We start from the raw sequence: 19,094 nt of genomic DNA on the forward strand, positions 1-19,094 counted from the left end.
AGCACATTTTACTTCAAAACGCGTCAAACAAGTCGTCATTTCTGATGTCACTTCTGTCCTGTCAGAGAAGCAGCACATCTTCAAAGCATCACCATTAAGCATTTGCTATATGCAGATTTATGAAAGAAAATAAGTTGCATCGACATTGCAGCTGATTGGCTCATAAAGGTTCAACAGAAAATCAACCAAAATAATGATTTCTTGAAGGCCATATGATGGATTACTCAGATCAGGAAATGATAGATATGCATTTAATGTATGGTCAAGCAACTGGAGGTGAAAACGAAGAAAAATTATTGTCACTTGAGCGGAAGTCGTTCCATACCATTCTACCTTCACCAATGTTGACAGAAATTAGGCTGAAATCGGGTCGTTTGCTATCTCAAAATAATAATAATAATAATAATAATAATAATAATATATATATATATATATATATATCAGATATAAGCAGATATAAGCAAAGCGTGAAAACGGAAGAGGTATGTTTGCAAGATTATCGGCGGTTTTATTTCAAGTATACGAGCGATAGAATCCGATATTGGTGCTAGTCTCAAAATGGCGTGAAGTTGCACATGAGGCAAGAAGGCACCCTTTTCGCATGCAGTAGGTCCAGTCTTAAAATATAGATGACTATCGCCGCCGCATAGAGATGGTGAGGTGGACGCTGTGGATGCTTGCAATTAATAATCCATAAATAATATCGCCCCCTTGATATTATTATCAGAGGGGAGCTATATTTACCCAAGAAAACATTTTGAGAATTGACAACAAACACGTGTGGTCTAAAAGCAAGTTCCATGCCACTGCTACTCATAAACACTAGCTATAGATTTGCCATAAACATCTGAAAAATTATTTTCAGTGATTAACTGGTAAGTCCTTACTTGCTTCTAGAACGTCTGATTGGTGCAGCGCAACGTGTCTTCCTCTAGCTAATGGTTGCCAGGTTAATGAAGGTTGTTCCATTCATCATGCAGAAGAACATGTGGTTTTTATGCATGATTGAGGTCAAGGAGTTTGCTAATATGTCCCGATACTTGCTGAATGCAACATGTCACTGATAGTGGATTAGATAATGAAGACCTGCGGCTTAACTTTCACGCTAACCTGACCTATGTCCACTGGACGTTTTGGTACTGCATGAAATTACTCGTATACGAGATACCTGTGGACTCCGTGAAAGATCTCGTTGAGTAAATCATTGTAATAGCGGATAAAATAATACACACCAGGCGCCTACGAAAGTGTGCGTCAGTAATAGCTGGAGTGAATCGTGTAATGGCAGCTTTGGACAGCACTCTGAACGTTTACTTTGAGTCTTTCTCTTATCTAAATGGTATTGTACAAATTATGATTTCGTTTATTTTCAACTTTGTTGATCATGTTCAACATGCATATTCAACTTTACGCTTTTCTGACACTCTTTATGGAATGCGGCGTTAGGCTTTATTCTGAATATTGTTAGTCTTAACGGGTACTACAACACCTTTAATCCTATTGAAACAATTTACGAACACCCTGTCCTTTGCAGACTATTATATTCTTTTAACCCTTATAATATTTTTTCTTCTTCTTTTTAATTTAATAACCTGTCTTGTAATGAGAGCTTGTAAAGACATTATATGTGTTTATAGCCGCAAGACAAGCCGTGTTTTAGGATAAAAAAAGTGTATAATCGAGTGTCTCTTTGAAGTTTTCAAATTGAATAAAAGATTTAGCTTAATTGAAAATAAGAAATTATTATTTACAGGCTTAAACATTAGAAAACTAAACTAAATACCAAATAGTAACAACAGTTTATTGCAATCGTGTGTACTTAATAAGCAACAACTAGTAAGCAGTCTGTTTATACCTCAGTTTCAAAGTATGGACTACATATTTTTTGCCATGCTGACCAAGCGTTTTTAATATATTGAAGCCTCCAATAAGATATGGCATGCTTTGAGTTATGAGAATGCTTTTAGAATTCAAAACGAATGAGAATTTAGAACATAGTATTTGCAAAATAGTGACTGTCAGATGAATTCTACATGCGAATTTTGCGGAAACAAGACAGCGGCTGCATTTATAACACATTTTGAATCACCTAATGTAACGGGTCATGCATAAATGTGCTCCATGGGGTATGGGGTTGAAACAACGTTCTTTTGAGTTACCATTGCGGTAATTTATTAAACACGAAAAGCTAGACTGCTTAGCATCACACTTCTGCTTTCGAAACTTATTTCAATAAAATATGGTTTTATAATTTTATCTTCTATGTCTTCAAGAATAATGATTTTATTATATCTGGCGCCCGAACAGGGACGCCAGCGCCATAAAAAGACACCTTTCATCGTTGCTCTTGTTTGCGCAATTACCTCCGGCTCGACGGACCAGATGTCACATTCTTGCCACTAGGTGGCGGGCATCTCTTCCTTTACTTTTGCTGTGATTAAGTCCGGAGAAGCAGTCGAGATTGGAACCGCTCTGAGGAGCGTAAAGACTCAGAACTAAAAATGTACTGTTTTAAAATAATTATCACCTACCTTGTAAATAGTGTATATTAGCTTTTTATTTCAATAAATAATTAAAAGACAAGATGGCCTGCTAATTGTAATAGAAACTCTTACTGGAAAACGTGATTATTAGAAGCCTGGCGTCGAGAACACTGAAGATGCAGCAGGTAAGGAATTTTACATTAATTTTATTGTAAATAGAAGAACCTGATGCAACATTTTTATGGCGCCCGAACAGGGACGCCAGGTTTTTTGAAAAGTTCTAATAAAGTGAATTCAAAAGCTGAATATTAAAATTGAAGATTTTAATACTTGTTCTTGAAGTATTCAGCAAAAGAATAATTTTGTTTTCTAAGTAAGAGTTAAATATTTGTTTTTCATGAGACGTATATTTTTTGTGTAAGTGTTTGAATCTAAGAAAGATAATGGCTGAAGTAGATAAATTAAAAAAGAAAAGAAGTATCTTAAGAACTGCCGTTACAAAACTATTTAAGAAAATCGAAAGTGAATTAAATAAATCTGAAGGTAGTATTAATGAGCTCGAAGAATTGTTAGAACAGCTTAATGCTAAAACCGAAACGCTATCTAATGCCGATGTGGAAGTTGAACCAATTCTGAGTGTAGATGAATTCGAAAATGAATTCGAAATTACAGAACAATATCGCGAGAAGATAACGTTATGGAAATTCAGGCTTAAGAAACGGATTAAGGAACTTAATCATGACTTAAATGCACCGAACACACAGCAAAATATAAAAGATACACCTAATGTTAAATTACCAAAACTTTCGATTCCCGTATTTTATGGGAACAGTAGTCAATGGCTTACTTTTTGGAATAGTTTTGAGTCCTCAATACATAATAACGAATCATTGAACAAAGTAGACAAATTTAATTACCTGAAAGCGTATTTAGGAGGAACAGCTGCTAATTGCGTTCAAGGACTTCCGTTATCGCCGAAACATTATGATTCAGCAATTCAAATCTTACACGACCGTTTTGGAAGGAGAGACATTCTTATTAATGCGCACATGAATAATTTGCTGAATATTGAATCATTAAAAAATGCGAATGACATAAAAACATTTCGTAACCTGTATGATAAAGTACAAACACAGATTAGATGTCTCGAAGCGTTAGATGTTGTATCGGAATCTTACAGCGCTTTGCTGTGTCCGATGATTTTGAAGTTATTGCCTTCAGAATTAACGCTTGAATTTCATAGAACACAAAATGTTGGCACAGATTATAACATAAAAGATTTAATGTCATTTTTACACGCAGAACTTTCATCCCGTGAACGCACAAGGTCAACGGTTTCGCAACAGCAAAAAGTATCAGATCGGCGACAGTCTTCTTCCCCCCCTGCAACGAAAAGCGCATATGGTCTCTCAAATAGACATAATAAACCAAAGATTCCGACCGCTACAGATTTGTTTACAAAATCCGAATGCAGAGAGGAAAATATGAACTGCGTCTTCTGTAATCAATTTCACAAGACTTATGACTGTAGTTTCGTTTCCGGCTTATCATTACAAGAAAAAAGGGACATTTTAAAAAGAAAATGTGCTTGCTATAAATGCCTAAAATTACACCATTTGGCTCAAAACTGCAGAACAAAAATAACTTGTTCTATTTGTAAAAAACAACATGCAACTATTATGTGTAATAAACAAAATCCTTCTGTCGAGGTTTCGGAAATTAAAAAAGACGAACAGATAGAAAATAAAGTACTTTCAAATCAAGCAGGATGTTCAGAAGTATATTTGCAAACTTTAATTGTTCGCATATATGGAAGAGGGAATAACCAATTTGTTCGAGCGATAATTGACACCGGAAGTCAAAACTCATACATAAGCAGGTATGCAGCAGAAAGGTTACAATTAAGAAGCTTAGGTGAACAAAGTGTAACCCACGGACTTTTCGGTGGCATAGAAGTTTCGGAAAAACATAAACGTTATAGAATAAAATTAGGTAGCGTAGATAAACGGTATAATTGCGAAATCAATGTATTGGATGAAAGAAAAATATGTTCTTCGGTCCCTAAAATCAAAAAGATACACTGGATTGGGGAACTTAGAAGAAGAGGAATTTACGTCAGTGATGTTTTTGAAAATGGAAATTGCAGATTATTCCAGGAGAACCCCCAAGAGATTCATTTGTTGTTAGGGGCAGATGTTGCTGCAAATTTATTTACAGGTAAAATCGAAGTTCTTCCTTGGGGAAGATTAGTTGCTGTAAGTACAAGACTTGGGTGGACAGTCATGGGGAAAGCGAACACTGACAATTATGAAATAGAAAATTCCTTTTCCACGCTTTCGTTATCTTTACATATTTCTGATGCCACTCTGTCAGAACTGTGGAGGCTTGATGTTATCGGAATAAAAGATCCAGTTACAAAGAATGCTAAAGAGGAAAGGGATTTGCAATCAAAATTGCAGTTCGAAAATTCTGTATCTCTAAACGAAGAGGGGCGTTATGAAGTCGCACTTCCGTGGGCGGAGAATCATGTACCACTTTCCACCCACAAGGATTTAGCGTTGAAACGTCTACAATCTACCACCCACAAACTTTTATCTCAAAATTTATTTTCTTCATACAATGCAGTTTTTAATGACTGGTGTAACTTAGGAGTGATCGAAGAAGTTAAAGAAAATATTGCGGTTGACTATGGACATTATTTACCGCATAGACCGGTGATCAAAGAAAATAGCTCAACACCAATTCGACCGGTGTTTGATGCGTCTGCGAGGAAACAATCGTCTCCTTCTCTAAATCAGTGTTTGGAGTGTGGACCAAATTTGACAGAACTAATTCCATCTCTTTTGTTGAGATTTCGGGAAGGCAAGTTTGCTGCTATAGCAGACATTGAAAAGGCTTTCTTACAGATCAGTGTAAGGCCTCAAGATAGAGACTGGCTTCGGTTTTTCTGGTGGAATGATGTGGAAGAAAGGAAAACGAAAATATTTCGTCATACTAGGGTAGTATTTGGGGTTAAGAGTAGTCCTTTCCTTTTGGCAGCTGTTATAGAATTCCATCTACAAAAGTACATGAAAAATTCTTCATATGATGCGGAGATAATAGCTAAACTCTTGCGTAGCTTCTACGTAGATAACGTTGTTGCCAGTTTTGACAAAGAATCCGAGATGATTCAGTTCATCGAAAAATCTCGAGAAATAATGAATGAAGGAAAGTTTAATCTTCGAGGTTGGTTACATAATGGAGATAACCTGAAACAGGAAACTATTTCACCCGTATTGGGTCTGTTATGGAACTGTCAGAAAAATAATTTAACTTTGAATCTGAATTGGCTAGAAGATTTTGAAATGGGTATAATAACGAAGAGAACAATTCTCGCTGTAACACACAAAATATTTGATCCTATTGGTATTGTGAGTCCTGTTCTCTTGTATCCTAAAATATTGTTGCAGAACCTATGGAAAACAGGAATTTCTTGGGATACTGAAGTTGACGAGAGTACAAAACAAAATTTTGTGAATTGGTATAAAAGCCTTTTTCTCTTAAAAGAAATATCCCTCCTACGTTGGATACATTCCAGCAAGGACAATAGGAAGTTTTGCAGCATTCACACATTCTGTGATGCCAGTAGTAATGCGTATGCTGCTGCAGTTTTCTTGAGAACTGTGACGAATTCTGAAGTTCATCTGTTGGCATCGAAGTCTAGGGTAGCTCCCGTGAAATCTATTACGATCCCTCGTCTGGAATTGATAGCTGCCACGATAGGTGCCAGACTATGCTCTTCTGTTTTAAATGGTTTGCAATGGCAAAATATGGAAACGCATTTTTGGACGGATTCTACAACAGTTTTGACATGGATTCAAAGGGAAGAGATTGTCTGGGCTGTCTTTGTGGAAAACAGAGTCAGGGAGATTAGGAAACTGACGGATCCAAAAACGTGGAAACATATTGCTGGAACAAAAAATCCAGCTGACCTCCCATCAAGAGGTTGCACCGCTAAACAACTTTTAGTAGTTAGATGGTGGGAGGGCCCCGACTGGCTGAAGAAAAATCAGGAAGAATGGCCTATACAAAGGGAAATACCGGACATGGAAATAGTGAATTCAGAAAAAAGGAAATCAGTCATTTCTGCACTAAATACGCAAAGGGTAGAACATTTTTTTGAGAAATATTCATCTTACCATAAAATGTTAAGAATAACTGCTTGGATATGCAGATTTATCAACAACTGCAGAAGACCAGATTCTAAACAATCAGGATAACTCACGGTCCCTGAAATAGAAACTGTAGAAGAAGAAAATTTTCTCTGTCCAATTGTATTGCCCTCAAATCATGACTTAGTTCATAGGTTAATTTTAGATTACCATTTGCGACTATCCCACGCTGGTGTGCAATTCGTACTAGCCAATATTCGACAGAAATTCTGGGTCCTGAGAGTAAGAAAAACAGTACGTAAAGTTCTTATGAAGTGTGTTCGCTGTAGAAGATATAGCGCAAAGAATATAGAGACTGTTCCAGGACCTCTTCCTGAAGATCGAGTTCGAGATGCTCTGGTGTTTGAAGTGACCGGAGTCGATGTAGCCGGTCCTCTTTATTTAAGAAAAGAAAAAAAGGCATGGATCTTGCTCTTTACTTGCGCAGTCTATCGCGCGATACATCTTGAGCTGATAGAAAGTTTATCAACAAATGCGTTCATCTTGGGATTAAGGAGATTTATTGCCAGATGAGGTCGTCCAAGTATTATTTACAGCGACAATGGCACTAATTTCGTTGGAACTGAAAATCTTTTAAGATCGATAGATTGGAAAGAAATAGAATGTAATTCAACTAGTATGAGAATACAGTGGAAGTTTAATCCCCCAACTGCTTCATGGTGGGGCGGTTGGTGGGAGAGGTTGGTACAAACAGTGAAGAAGATGTTGAGAAATGTTCTCGGCAAGTCCTGTGTCTCTTATGAGGAAATGTTGACTATACTTTGTGATATCGAATCAGTAATCAACTCAAGACCCCTTACGTACCTTTCAGAAGATCCAAATGATCTTACGGCACTAACTCCTTCAATGTTTCTACAAGATGTGCACGACGTCGGAGTACCAGACTTAGACTACCTGGATACCATCAATCTGACAAAAAGATACAAGTTCTTGCAGAACTTAAGAGAACATTTTCGCAAAAGATTTCGTGATGAATATTTAGCTATCCTAGTGCAAAAACCATGTAAACGATCTACTCGGACTATCAACAAAAATGACTTGGTGTTTGTCGGCAGCGACAACAAGAAGAGAATAGATTGGCCAATAGGTCGTGTTGTAGAACTATATCCTGGGAAAGACAACGAAGTACGTGTTGTCAAAGTGAAAACTGCAACGGGTGAACTCCTAAGACCTGTGAAACGTATTTATCCTCTCGAACTTGATAGACCTAACTTGTTTAGTGACTTCACCATGAACAGAAAAAACTCTGCCGATAAGTGTGACAGTGATATGAACTATCAAACTAGATATGGACGTAAAACTGTAAAACCTGTTACATATTTTTAAATTGCTATACTAATTTTTGTTTCTTTTCAGTATTTTAGAAATTTAATTGTCCTAACAGTAGTCAATTGGAACATGTTATCTGGATATGGTATGAATATAATGCAGAAAATGTTTAGATGTGTAATCCTTCTTTGTAAGTATTAATTTTAGAGCATTAGTTACTTTTCATATTTGTGAAAGTTGTACTTGAATTTTTGTTTGATTATTGATAAATTTTGTTTTGATTTTCCCATCTTATCGAGGTAAAATCAAAAGGTGGGAGGATGTCACATTCTTGCCACTAGGTGGCGGGCATCTCTTCCTTTACTTTTGCTGTGATTAAGTCCGGAGAAGCAGTCGAGATTGGAACCGCTCTGAGGAGCGTAAAGACTCAGAACTAAAAATGTACTGTTTTAAAATAATTATCACCTACCTTGTAAATAGTGTATATTAGCTTTTTATTTCAATAAATAATTAAAAGACAAGATGGTCTGCTAATTGTAATAGAAACTCTTACTGGAAAACGTGATTATTAGAAGCCTGGCGTCGAGAACACTGAAGATGCAGCAGGTAAGGAATTTTACATTAATTTTATTGTAAATAGAAGAACCTGATGCAACAATATCTAATAATGGTATCTCAAACAAGAAATTTTCTAAACATGTTGTACAATCATACCAAAAGGCTGCATTAGACTTACCGTCACCAGTATCCTAGATTATATGTTATGACAAATAATGACAACAGTTTTCAGCATCACTTAGAAGAATGTATGGGGTAACGGGGTAATTAATGGAAAGGGATCATATTCAAACAATGATTGATAAATGACATTTATGTAACTCTTGTTAGACATGCAAAATAGTAGATAGAAAACGGTTGTTCTCTTTTAATAAGCGAATAACGCTGTACTATACAGCTGTATTATAAAGTTGAGAAAATGAAACTGAAAATGGTTGCTTATGGTTGATATATCATGATAAAGCATATTAGAGCTCTTTATTAAGGAGAGAGATGCTTTAGAAGACTTGAAGCTGGCTCGTTTTAAAATTTCGCACTTTTTACGGAAACTTCTATATAGCCAAGTTCGTAGTAGCTGGTAAAATTTGTTGAAGACATCAAGGTTTCATTGGCATTTCTCATCATGATCTTTGTTCTTCCGCTGATGACAAATGCCGCGTCATCAGCAAACGGCTATGTCTTTGGTATGGTTAAGCCATTTTATCTATAGCCGCTTTAATCTGCAAAAATTGTTCATTATCTTTTTCAAAAAATATCCGCGTATAAGCGAAACCGCACATTTCAAAACCGTATTCTGCTGTATACGTGATCGGAATGAATGTAATTATATTAACCCTCAAAATACTGTGTAGCATATTTTCATTTTCCATTTAACATGTAAAAATTTTAAATAGTAATGGGCCAACTACAAGTTATTCCTACTAGACAAATGCAGTTTGTCACTTTCTGGGCAAATCAGTTCGTAATTTCTGGTTTAATAAAATGCCTAGGCAGTTGAGAAAGAAATAATGTTTCAATGAGACTGATAGTGCTGTTTATATTACATAATAGATAAATCTAAATTTTGACAGAAAATGAGCTGGGTAACGTGCATTATGTTTTGGCTTATCTCGTCAATCGCTCACTTACATAGTGCGCAATGGTCATTCTAAAGTTCAGGTCAGGGTTACCAAACTTTGCGATGACAGGAATAGATTAAATATATATATACAATTTGATAGAAGCAAAGGAAACACAATGGCGATTTCTCTTAATGTTTAAAAAGATAGCGATACTACATTAGTAATTCAAGTTTACTTAATTTCTTACATAATTACAATTATCTAAGTATAAAATTTCCTCCTAAGAGAATAAAAGTATATAAACGTATTTCATTTCAGCCTCAGTTTATATAAAATGGTATGCAATATTTAAAAAATACATGTTTCTAAGTTGCATTAATTAAAGAACAGTGCATCTTATTTAAATAATGAATTTTTTTGAAAAGCTGAACCTGGTCTTTTCTGAAAATACACTGCATAGTCAATTTCATAATCTAATTTTTGTTCGGTAAATTTTGCGTTGAAAAAGATACGCTTCTCTAAAATATTCTTTGCAGTTTTAATTATTTTAAGTTCTATATTCATGATCTGAATAGACATGCTTTAAAGTCATTTATCTTCAGATTAAGTTGTTATGCAGCGAAATATAATATTTTCACAGCGGCAAGGAAAACGTAGTATGAAAATATACATTAGAATGCAAGACACCGCAATATTACCAATTAACGTAGTAATTCGGTTTACTAAGTAAAATAATTAATAAATAAAGTTAATAGAACGTAATTAAAATTTAAAAAAGAATAAAATTAATAAAATAGCAATTAAGAGCAAATATTATTTTTTGAAATATTATCAACATGCAATTAACATGCTTATAGTAAAAATTTAACGAGAGATTGATGTACTTGTACCATAAAATTCCTAATACTTAGTCAATACAATTCTCAACTTGCATCATTAAATACTCAAAGTGATCTGGAACATAATCACAGAGAATCTTCAGGACCTTCATTAAAGTGACCACACGTCCCGATTTGGGAGGTTGGGCGGGACAATCACCCTTTTGGAAGACTGTCCCGCGTCCTGCCGATTTTTAAAAATGCCCCGCTTTTTAGAAAACATGTGCATTTCTAATTTTAAATGTACTGTAAAAATATATTACCTATTGTTTATTAATTATTACAGTAAATATAAAGAAATCAAAAATACATAAATAAAAAACAAATAAAATGCATGCAGGGTAAACTTAATTAGGCGATGTAACGAGTTAGATTTACTCGGTGATCTTCGATCATTAGCGTTACGTCTCGTCAAGGAATATGCATTGTTAACGGAGGAACAGCTAACACTAGCTGAAAGGCTATTTACTTTCCACACCATAAACCACAATCAAAGTTTCAGATCAATTGACTGTATGTCGCAAATGATCAAAACATTGTACGACAAAAAATTTGCATGTGCAAGGAATTATTGCCGAAGCAATTATTTGTAATGTTTTTTCACTATATTCGTTTTCACAATTGCAGAAAGAATTAGATTTAAATGAGCATTTATATCCATATATTATGATACTTCCAACCACAAAAATTTAATATTATTTTCCACAACTGTTAGACTTTTTGATTCAGAAACAGGAATTAAAATTAGAATATAAGATTTTGTTTCATTGCCGGGTGAAACTTCACAAATAATTTTTTATTCAACAAGTAACTATTTTAAAAAATAATAGTTTGAACAATAAAATGATTACCTATTGTGAGGAAAACACTAACGCAAATTTTGTCGGAAAAGCTAGAAGAAGCATCAATAACGTTTTTACGAAACTTAACGAACATTTGAACCAATAAATTATTGGGGTAGGTTTTGCAGCGCACATTCTACGCAGTTCTATTCAAACAGCATCTGACTTACTTCCAGTGGATCTTGAAAATATTAATGCAAAAATTTATTCGTATTTTTATATATATACACTGTGCGTGTTGAAAGTTTGAAGGATTTTTGTGAAAGCGCAGAAATCGAATATAAAAGAATTATTGGTTACAACAAAACACAATGTCCAGCTCTTTCACCAGCTGTAGAAAATATTTTAAAAATCTACGAACCATTAAAAAAATCATACTTTTTATCACAAGATAAATGTCCAAGAATATTGCAGCTCTTTCTTGAAAATGACACATCTCAAATTTGGCATTAGTTCATCCACAACTAAGCTACATTATTTCACAATGCTGTGAAAATTATTGAAGTGGACAAAATTTCAATTATGGAAATGTCATATGAAACAATTTAAAAACAAAATTGCGAGAAAGAATTGATAACGATTACGTTCCTTTAGTTATTCGAAAGGACATCACTAGTTTGGAAGAACAAGGTGCCATTAAACGACCTGATTTTCCGAAAGAAGTCAGAAATTTTTATAATAACTGCTTGGAATATCTTGAATAACAGACAGTTCAATTCGAGGGTATGAAAAATTTTCATTGGGTTGTAAGGATCTTAAGTTTTACTAACGTTTATTTTATTTTAAATCTTTACTATCACTTCTTATTTTCTACTTCCGTCCAGAATTAAAAGCTTTAACTTATTTATGCAAATTTGTCTTGCGAACGCAAAGTACTTAAGTTGTGGCTTTTTGCCAAGCAAGAGAGAGGAAGGAGCTATTAGAAGCAGGTCGCTTGTCATAGTAGTTTTACTCGGTTGCTGGTTGCCTTCAAGGCCAGAGGTTTAATCCTCTTGATAATTTTAAACGTATCGTAGTGTTAGCAGTTCTCTGTACTACATACGACTTTTTGCTAATATACGGCCAATCTTGGAGTAGGAACTTGTTTGATTAATCCAAAATTAAGTTTAGTTAAAGTTTAGTTAATATTTTTATATTCTTACGTTCAGACCACAAGTGGTTGGTCTGTATTCCGAAGTCCGGAAATCATTGTAAAGAGAGAAAAATAAAGGTTTTCGTATACCCTTCCTGTGAGTATTGTCTACTTCCCAAATTTATTGAACATAGCTTTAGTAAGCTCCCTGTTCCGAGTCAGGACATTTAATGTTCCCAAAGCAAGTAAGGAGGAACACAGAACCTGATAGTGGCGCCCGACGAAGAAGAATAACCATGGCCGAGTTTCAAGAAGAACCTGTGCTGCCTGCAGAAGCGGCTCAGAATCCAGAAATGCCAGCTGCCGCCCTGGAAGAATTTGGTTACATCGTCCCGACCATGCGCGCATCGATGAAACCAGAAGCAACATTTAATGGAAACTCACCGGTAACCAGTTTTTGGAAAAATTGGATGACCACTTCATGCTGTATCCAGTGCATGAGTTCAAGAAAGTCACCTTAGCTACCAGCGCTTTGAGGGGCCAAGCGCTTAATTGGTTCAAATGTATAAGCAGAAGCCTCTTGGGTCAAGCGGGAAGTCCCACCTATACTTACGAAAATTTTAAGACTGCCTTAGTAAAAGCCTTCCCTGTCGTAAGAGATCGTGCAAGATTAGAAACGGAACTCTTCAGCATATACCAACAACGAATCGAAAATCTTTCCACCTTTATTTTAAGAAAAATTCACGTCTTTAAACTCTTGTATGGAAACCGTCCGGATCCTGAGATAATTCAAGTGGTTTTGCCGAGGTTACTTCCCCAAGTACAAGACTTTATTGAATTAAGGAATCCGACTACACTGGAAAAGTTATTTGAGCTAGCAATCCAGTTTGAAAGTAGAAGAACGGCGGACATTGAAAGAAGATGCCAGTATGAGCAACAAAGCCAAATTGGTGCGCCAAGACCACAGCAAAGTCAAGAACACGGCTATGGAAGCAAAGCAAATCAGTGGGCAAGGAAACCCGAGTATCCAAAAACAACCGGCGAACGTCGACAGTTCAATAGTAAGCCACAAAAAAAGTCTGAAGGCCAGTGGAAAAAGAAGGAAGGCATGGAAAGGAAGAAACAAGATTTAAACTAAAACGGATTTCTGCTGACGGGAGAGTGCGGAAATCCGAAGGCCAAGAAAACCCCCTCTTCCTTCAAGTTAAATACAGTGATGGTGAAAAATTTGACTCTTCCAAAGACTGAAGTGTTGGTGAATAACATCCCAGCCACCGCACTCCTGGATACAGGCGCGCAGTGTTCCTGTGTGGCAGAAGATTTTTTTAGGAAGTATTTCCGTAAATACCGCATATATAATTCGGATAATACGACAGTGTTAGCTGCGCAGGGAGAAAGATGCAAGTGCATAGGTAAATTACCGTTACACATTCGTATCAAGGACGAGCAAGTAAAGATTATGTTTTTTATCGTAAAGAATTTGCAAGCACATATCATCTTAGGGATAGACTTTCTTTCAGAGGCAAAGGCAACGCTGTGTTTTAACGAAGCGTCCCTTAAGCTGACGATGAAACCAGTTCGAGAAAAAAAAACAGAACTACCAATGTGAAACCTTGACCACCTGCCTAAGGAAGAGCAACAAAAAATTCGACAAGTGGTAAGTGAATTTGCTTCGTTATTTAGTGATATTCCAGGATTTACTCAAGTTACTAACCATAGTATCGACACCGGAGATTCACTGCCAGTTCGCCACAAACCATACCGATATCATAAGAATAAAGAAAAAATTATAGAGTGGCACATTAGAGATATGTTACGTAAAAAGATCATAACGCCCATCTCAAGTAGTTATGCTAGCCCGGTTGTGTTATGTAAGAAAAACAATGACTATCCGGTAACACATCCAAAAAGGTGGCGTTTTGCAATTGACTATCGTAAATTAAACTCCATGACTAAATATCCGGTATATCCGCTACCTATTATCGAAGAAATTCTAAGGAACATAACTTCTACCAAATACATGACTACTTTAGACTTAACGACTGGTTATTTTCAAATAGGGGTTAGACCGGAAGATGTGCCTAAGACTGCTTTTATAACCAAGCCTGGCACTTATGCATTCCTGCGTATGCCGTTTGGCATTTCAGGGACACCGGCAACATTTCAGCGATGTATGGACATTGTGCTAAGACCTGTTCTTGGAAAGTCCACATTTATCTATTTAGACGATATCATTATTACTAGTGATAATCTGGACCAACATGTACAGGATTTAAGACAGGTGTTTTCATTATTAAATGAGGCCGGTCTAAAAGTTAATGTCGAAAAGTGCAAATTTGCAGCCCCTGAATTAAAATACTTAGGTTACAAAGTATCTCAGAAAGGAATCGAGACAGACGAATCAAAAATAATCGCTGTGCAAAAGTATCCGCCGCCAAATACGGCGAAGAAGCTCTCTTCTTTTCTAGGACTTTGTTCATATTATAGGTCCTTTATAAAAGATTTTGCAGCTATTGCTGAACCATTGTTAAAATTAAAAAGGAAAAAGGCAAGATTCTCGTGTACGGCCGAAGCCAATAGTGCTTTCGAAAAATTAAAGCAAGCATTAACGCAAGCACCTGTTTTGAAATTTCCTGAAAATGATGAGAATTTAGAAATTTCAGCGGATGCTTCGGATTATGCGGTAGGAGCGGTACTTTCGCAAAATCAGCAGCCCGTGGCATTTTTTAGTCGAACTTTAAATCAAACACAAAGAAATTATTCCGCGACTGAGAGAGAGGCACTTGCAGTTCTGTTAACAGTGCAAAAGTTCCGAGTCTATTTTGGAAGGGCGCCAATAACAGTGTATTCTGATCATGCGGCGGTAACTAGATTGTACTCAGGGAAAAACTTATCCCCAAGGTTAATAAGATGGGCACTCAAGTTACAAGAGTATAATATGGTAATCAAGCACACCCCCGGAAAGGAAAATATTGTAGCAGATGCCCTATCCAGAATAAAAATAGATGAAGAAGGTAATACTGTAAAGGTGGCAATGATCACAGCATGTACGATAAATTCCCGAGAAACTGTAATAACCGAACTGGGTAAGGATCCTGAATTTAAAAACATTTATGAGTATTTAAAGGATCCTGAAAATTTTAGCCACCAAGATATTGTGGCGATAAAAAATAGAGTGGCCCATTACGAACTAATAGATGGTCTATTACTTTATACAAAAACTACAAATTCCAACAACGAATTTCGACCTGTTATCCCAGCTAGCCTTAGATTAAATATACTGCAGGAGTTACACGACTGCCCTTTAGCTTCTCATGCTGGTATTCGAAAAACCATCCAACGCGTAAGCGAAGCAGTTTATTTTCCTGAACTGCAAAAGTTAACAAGGGCGTATGTCCAGTCCTGCCCAACATGTCAAGCAGTTAATTATATTAATTTCCGCCCGGCCGGGTTTCTAAATAGCATTAAATCCGAATTTCCAAATGAAATAATTAGCATCGATTTATTGGGCCCTTTCCCAAAAAGTCAGTTAAATAAAAGTCGGTATCTCCTTGTTATGGTTGATCATTTTAGTAAGTGGACCGAAATTGTTCCCTTAAAACGAGCCTCCGCGAAATTAGTTATCGATTCTATTTTAAATAAATATATTTTAAAATACGGGGCGCCCCTAAAAGTTATATCGGATAATGGTCCTCAATTTGTAAGTAATATATTTGAAGACGTGCCAAAAACTGGGTATACGTCATTTAAAAATAGTCCCGTATCGGCCGCAATCAAATATAGCGGAACGGGTCAATAGAAATATAGTGAAAATTATCCGTAGTTATGTTAAAAATTTTCATAAAAGCTGGGATAACTATGTCAATGAATTAGCTTTCGCCCTTAGGACCGCAAAACATGATACAACGGGCAAAACTCCTGCTGAGTTATTTTTAGGCAGAAAGATTATAACGCCGTTAGATAAATTATTTTATGTTCAACAAAGAGCCCCAGAATTTAAAATGGGCGATATAGAAAAATTAATTAAAGAGGCAAAAAAGAACACTGAAGTAGCACAGAGAAAACAGAAACTTTATTATGATATGAAACGACGGGGAATAACTTAAAAAGTAGGAGATGAAGTGTTAAAAATTAAGCATTTACTTTCTTCAGCACCAGAAGATAAAACTGCCAAATTTTTTCCACGATTTGAAGGACCATATGTCATAGAAAAAATAACTCAGTCTGTAGTGGTGTTAAAAGCCAGGAATGGTGAAACATGCTCCGCAAACATTGACCAGATAAAACCATTCTATAATCGTAATAAAATGCGAATATTTAAAGATCTTTTGCAGGATCCGGCACGGCAGGCACTGCAGGCACAAGCTCCAGAGGTGGAACAATGACAATCACAAGGGCAAGCCATTAGGAGGCAGGAGCAATTGAAAAGAAAGTTTCCCCGTTGAAAAATTGAAGGTAACAAGAAAAAGAAGCCGTTCCACCGACCAGAAAAGAGAGAGAACGACCACCCCCAGAATGAAGAAGGGAGAAGTACGACGAATGCAAAGAGAGCCAGGAGAAATGACGGCAACTATAACCCGGCTCTAAAACGGATAATCTACCCATCGGACAGGAGTCTACGCAGCAAATGTCGACGAATTGATGAGGGAACACCAGCTGCGGAGGCAAAGAAACAAGGAAAATTTGAACAGCCAGCAATGAGATCCAAGCAGGAACGAGAGAGAGTTGTCCCGGTTCCGGCAAGACCAGCTGCCATCAAACGGCCGAGACCACAGGCAGAGGCTAAAAAGAAGGTCTTCAAGGGTGACCAAACTGGAAGGAAAAGAAAGCTCATAGAGGAAGGAACTGAAGGGCGAACCCGCACAAGAAGGAAGATAAACCAAACCGTAATCTGCGCTACCTTCCAGGACTGGGCAGAAAAAAGGATGTCCGAATATCACAAAGATAAGTAAAACTTTATGTTACTTTGAAACCTTAAGTTAATCTTTCATTCTTACTGCAAGTGGCAGAATTCAAGAAGTTTTACCTCATGTGAGGTCTACCTTTATCGCCAAAAAGGCGAGAAATGAGTTGTTACCTATTTTGGTATTATGTTTTTCAATTACTCGCGAGTAAAACTAAAATTAATGTATAATAGGAATGTGTAAATACTTGAATATTGTAAAAGTTATTGTATTATAAAATTTTATTTAAAAGATTCTGGCAAAAAAGAAGTTTTAGCCTGAAAGACTTTTGAAATGTAGTATTTCAATGTAGAAGAATTGGCACTTGCTTGGAAAAGAATAGAAGTTAACAATGTACTACTAATGTATGTCTCAAAATGCGTAAAATTAACGGAATGTTAATATGTCCTTATATAAAATGTGAACTGTTATTTTAAACGTTAAGAAATACTGTGATATGTTAAAAGTGAAAGTAATGCCAAAAATTTTAACTTATTCGTGTGACTGTAAAAAGAGCAAATTATTGTGAATATGTGTTAAAGTTTGAATGAATGTAGTTAGGCTCTCTGACGCTACACTTCAGAGTTAGCCACTTTCAGAATAGTACCTCAGGGTTTAGAGATGAATATAAGGTGTGTTATGAGGTCTTGTCATGTTGAATTTTAACACGTTAGTGTTTTGATTGCAGGCGGTAATGTTGAACACTTGTACATAAACACGTTCGTGTTTGGTGTTTTCCTTTACAACACATGTCAGAGAGCACGGGGAGATAATTAAATAACGTCATGAATGAAATAAGAATGTTAAGAGAAATATAAGTATTCATGTTATTGCCATTTAATTGTGTAACATTTCATTACACTAGTTTTCCTTCCAGATCTCTGGAAGGAACCAGATTTAAACTAAGAACTCCTGTTTAGATGCAGTACAGATGAAAAGTAATTGTCCATGGAGTTGATAATGTAAAAAACGATTTTTTTTTAAATTTCTGGTTTCTAGTGAGAAATGTTTGTAAAAGATTGGCCTCGCGTTAGATTCTAGAGCTAAAAGTTTTTAACAAGGTCGTTTTATACCTCAGTTTCAAACTAATTAACTCTGGCGGGAAGTATGTAAGGATCTTAAGTTTTACTAACGTTTATTTTATTTTAAATCTTTACTATCACTTCTTATTTTCTACTTCCGGCCAGAATTAAAAGCTTTAACCTATTTATGCAAATTTGTCTTGCGAACGCCAAGTACTTAAGTTGTGGCTTTTTGCCAAGCAAGAGAGAGGAAGGATCTATTAGAAGCAGGCCGCTTGCCATAGTAGTTTTACTCGGTTGCTGGTTGCCTTCAAGGCCAGAGGTTTAATCCTCTTGATAATTTTAAACGTATCGTAGTGTTAGCAGTTCTCTGTACTACATACGACTTTTTGCTAATATACGGCCAATCTTGGAGTAGGCACTTGTTTGATTAATCCAAAGTTAAGTTTAGTTAAAGTTTAGTTAATATTTTTATATTATTACGTTCAGACCACAAGTGGTTGGTCTCTGTATTCCGAATCATTGTAAAGAGAGAAAAATAAAGGGTTTCGTATACCCTTCCTGTGAGTATTGTCTACTTCCCAAATTTATTGAACATAGCTTTAGTAAGCTCCCTGTTCCGAGTCAGGACATTTAATGTTCCCAAAGCAAGTAAGGAGGAACACAGAACCTGATAGGGTGTCATTAAAAAAGGAGGTTTTATGGGAATATGTGGAAAAATATTTTTAATATATTAATAACGATTTTCAGAAAAT

This window comes from Stegodyphus dumicola, chromosome 5 (assembly GCF_044657685.1).
Source record: "Stegodyphus dumicola isolate Sdum_Otavi_A_Nest chromosome 5, ASM4465768v1".
Taxonomy (NCBI): Eukaryota; Metazoa; Arthropoda; class Arachnida; order Araneae; family Eresidae; genus Stegodyphus; species Stegodyphus dumicola.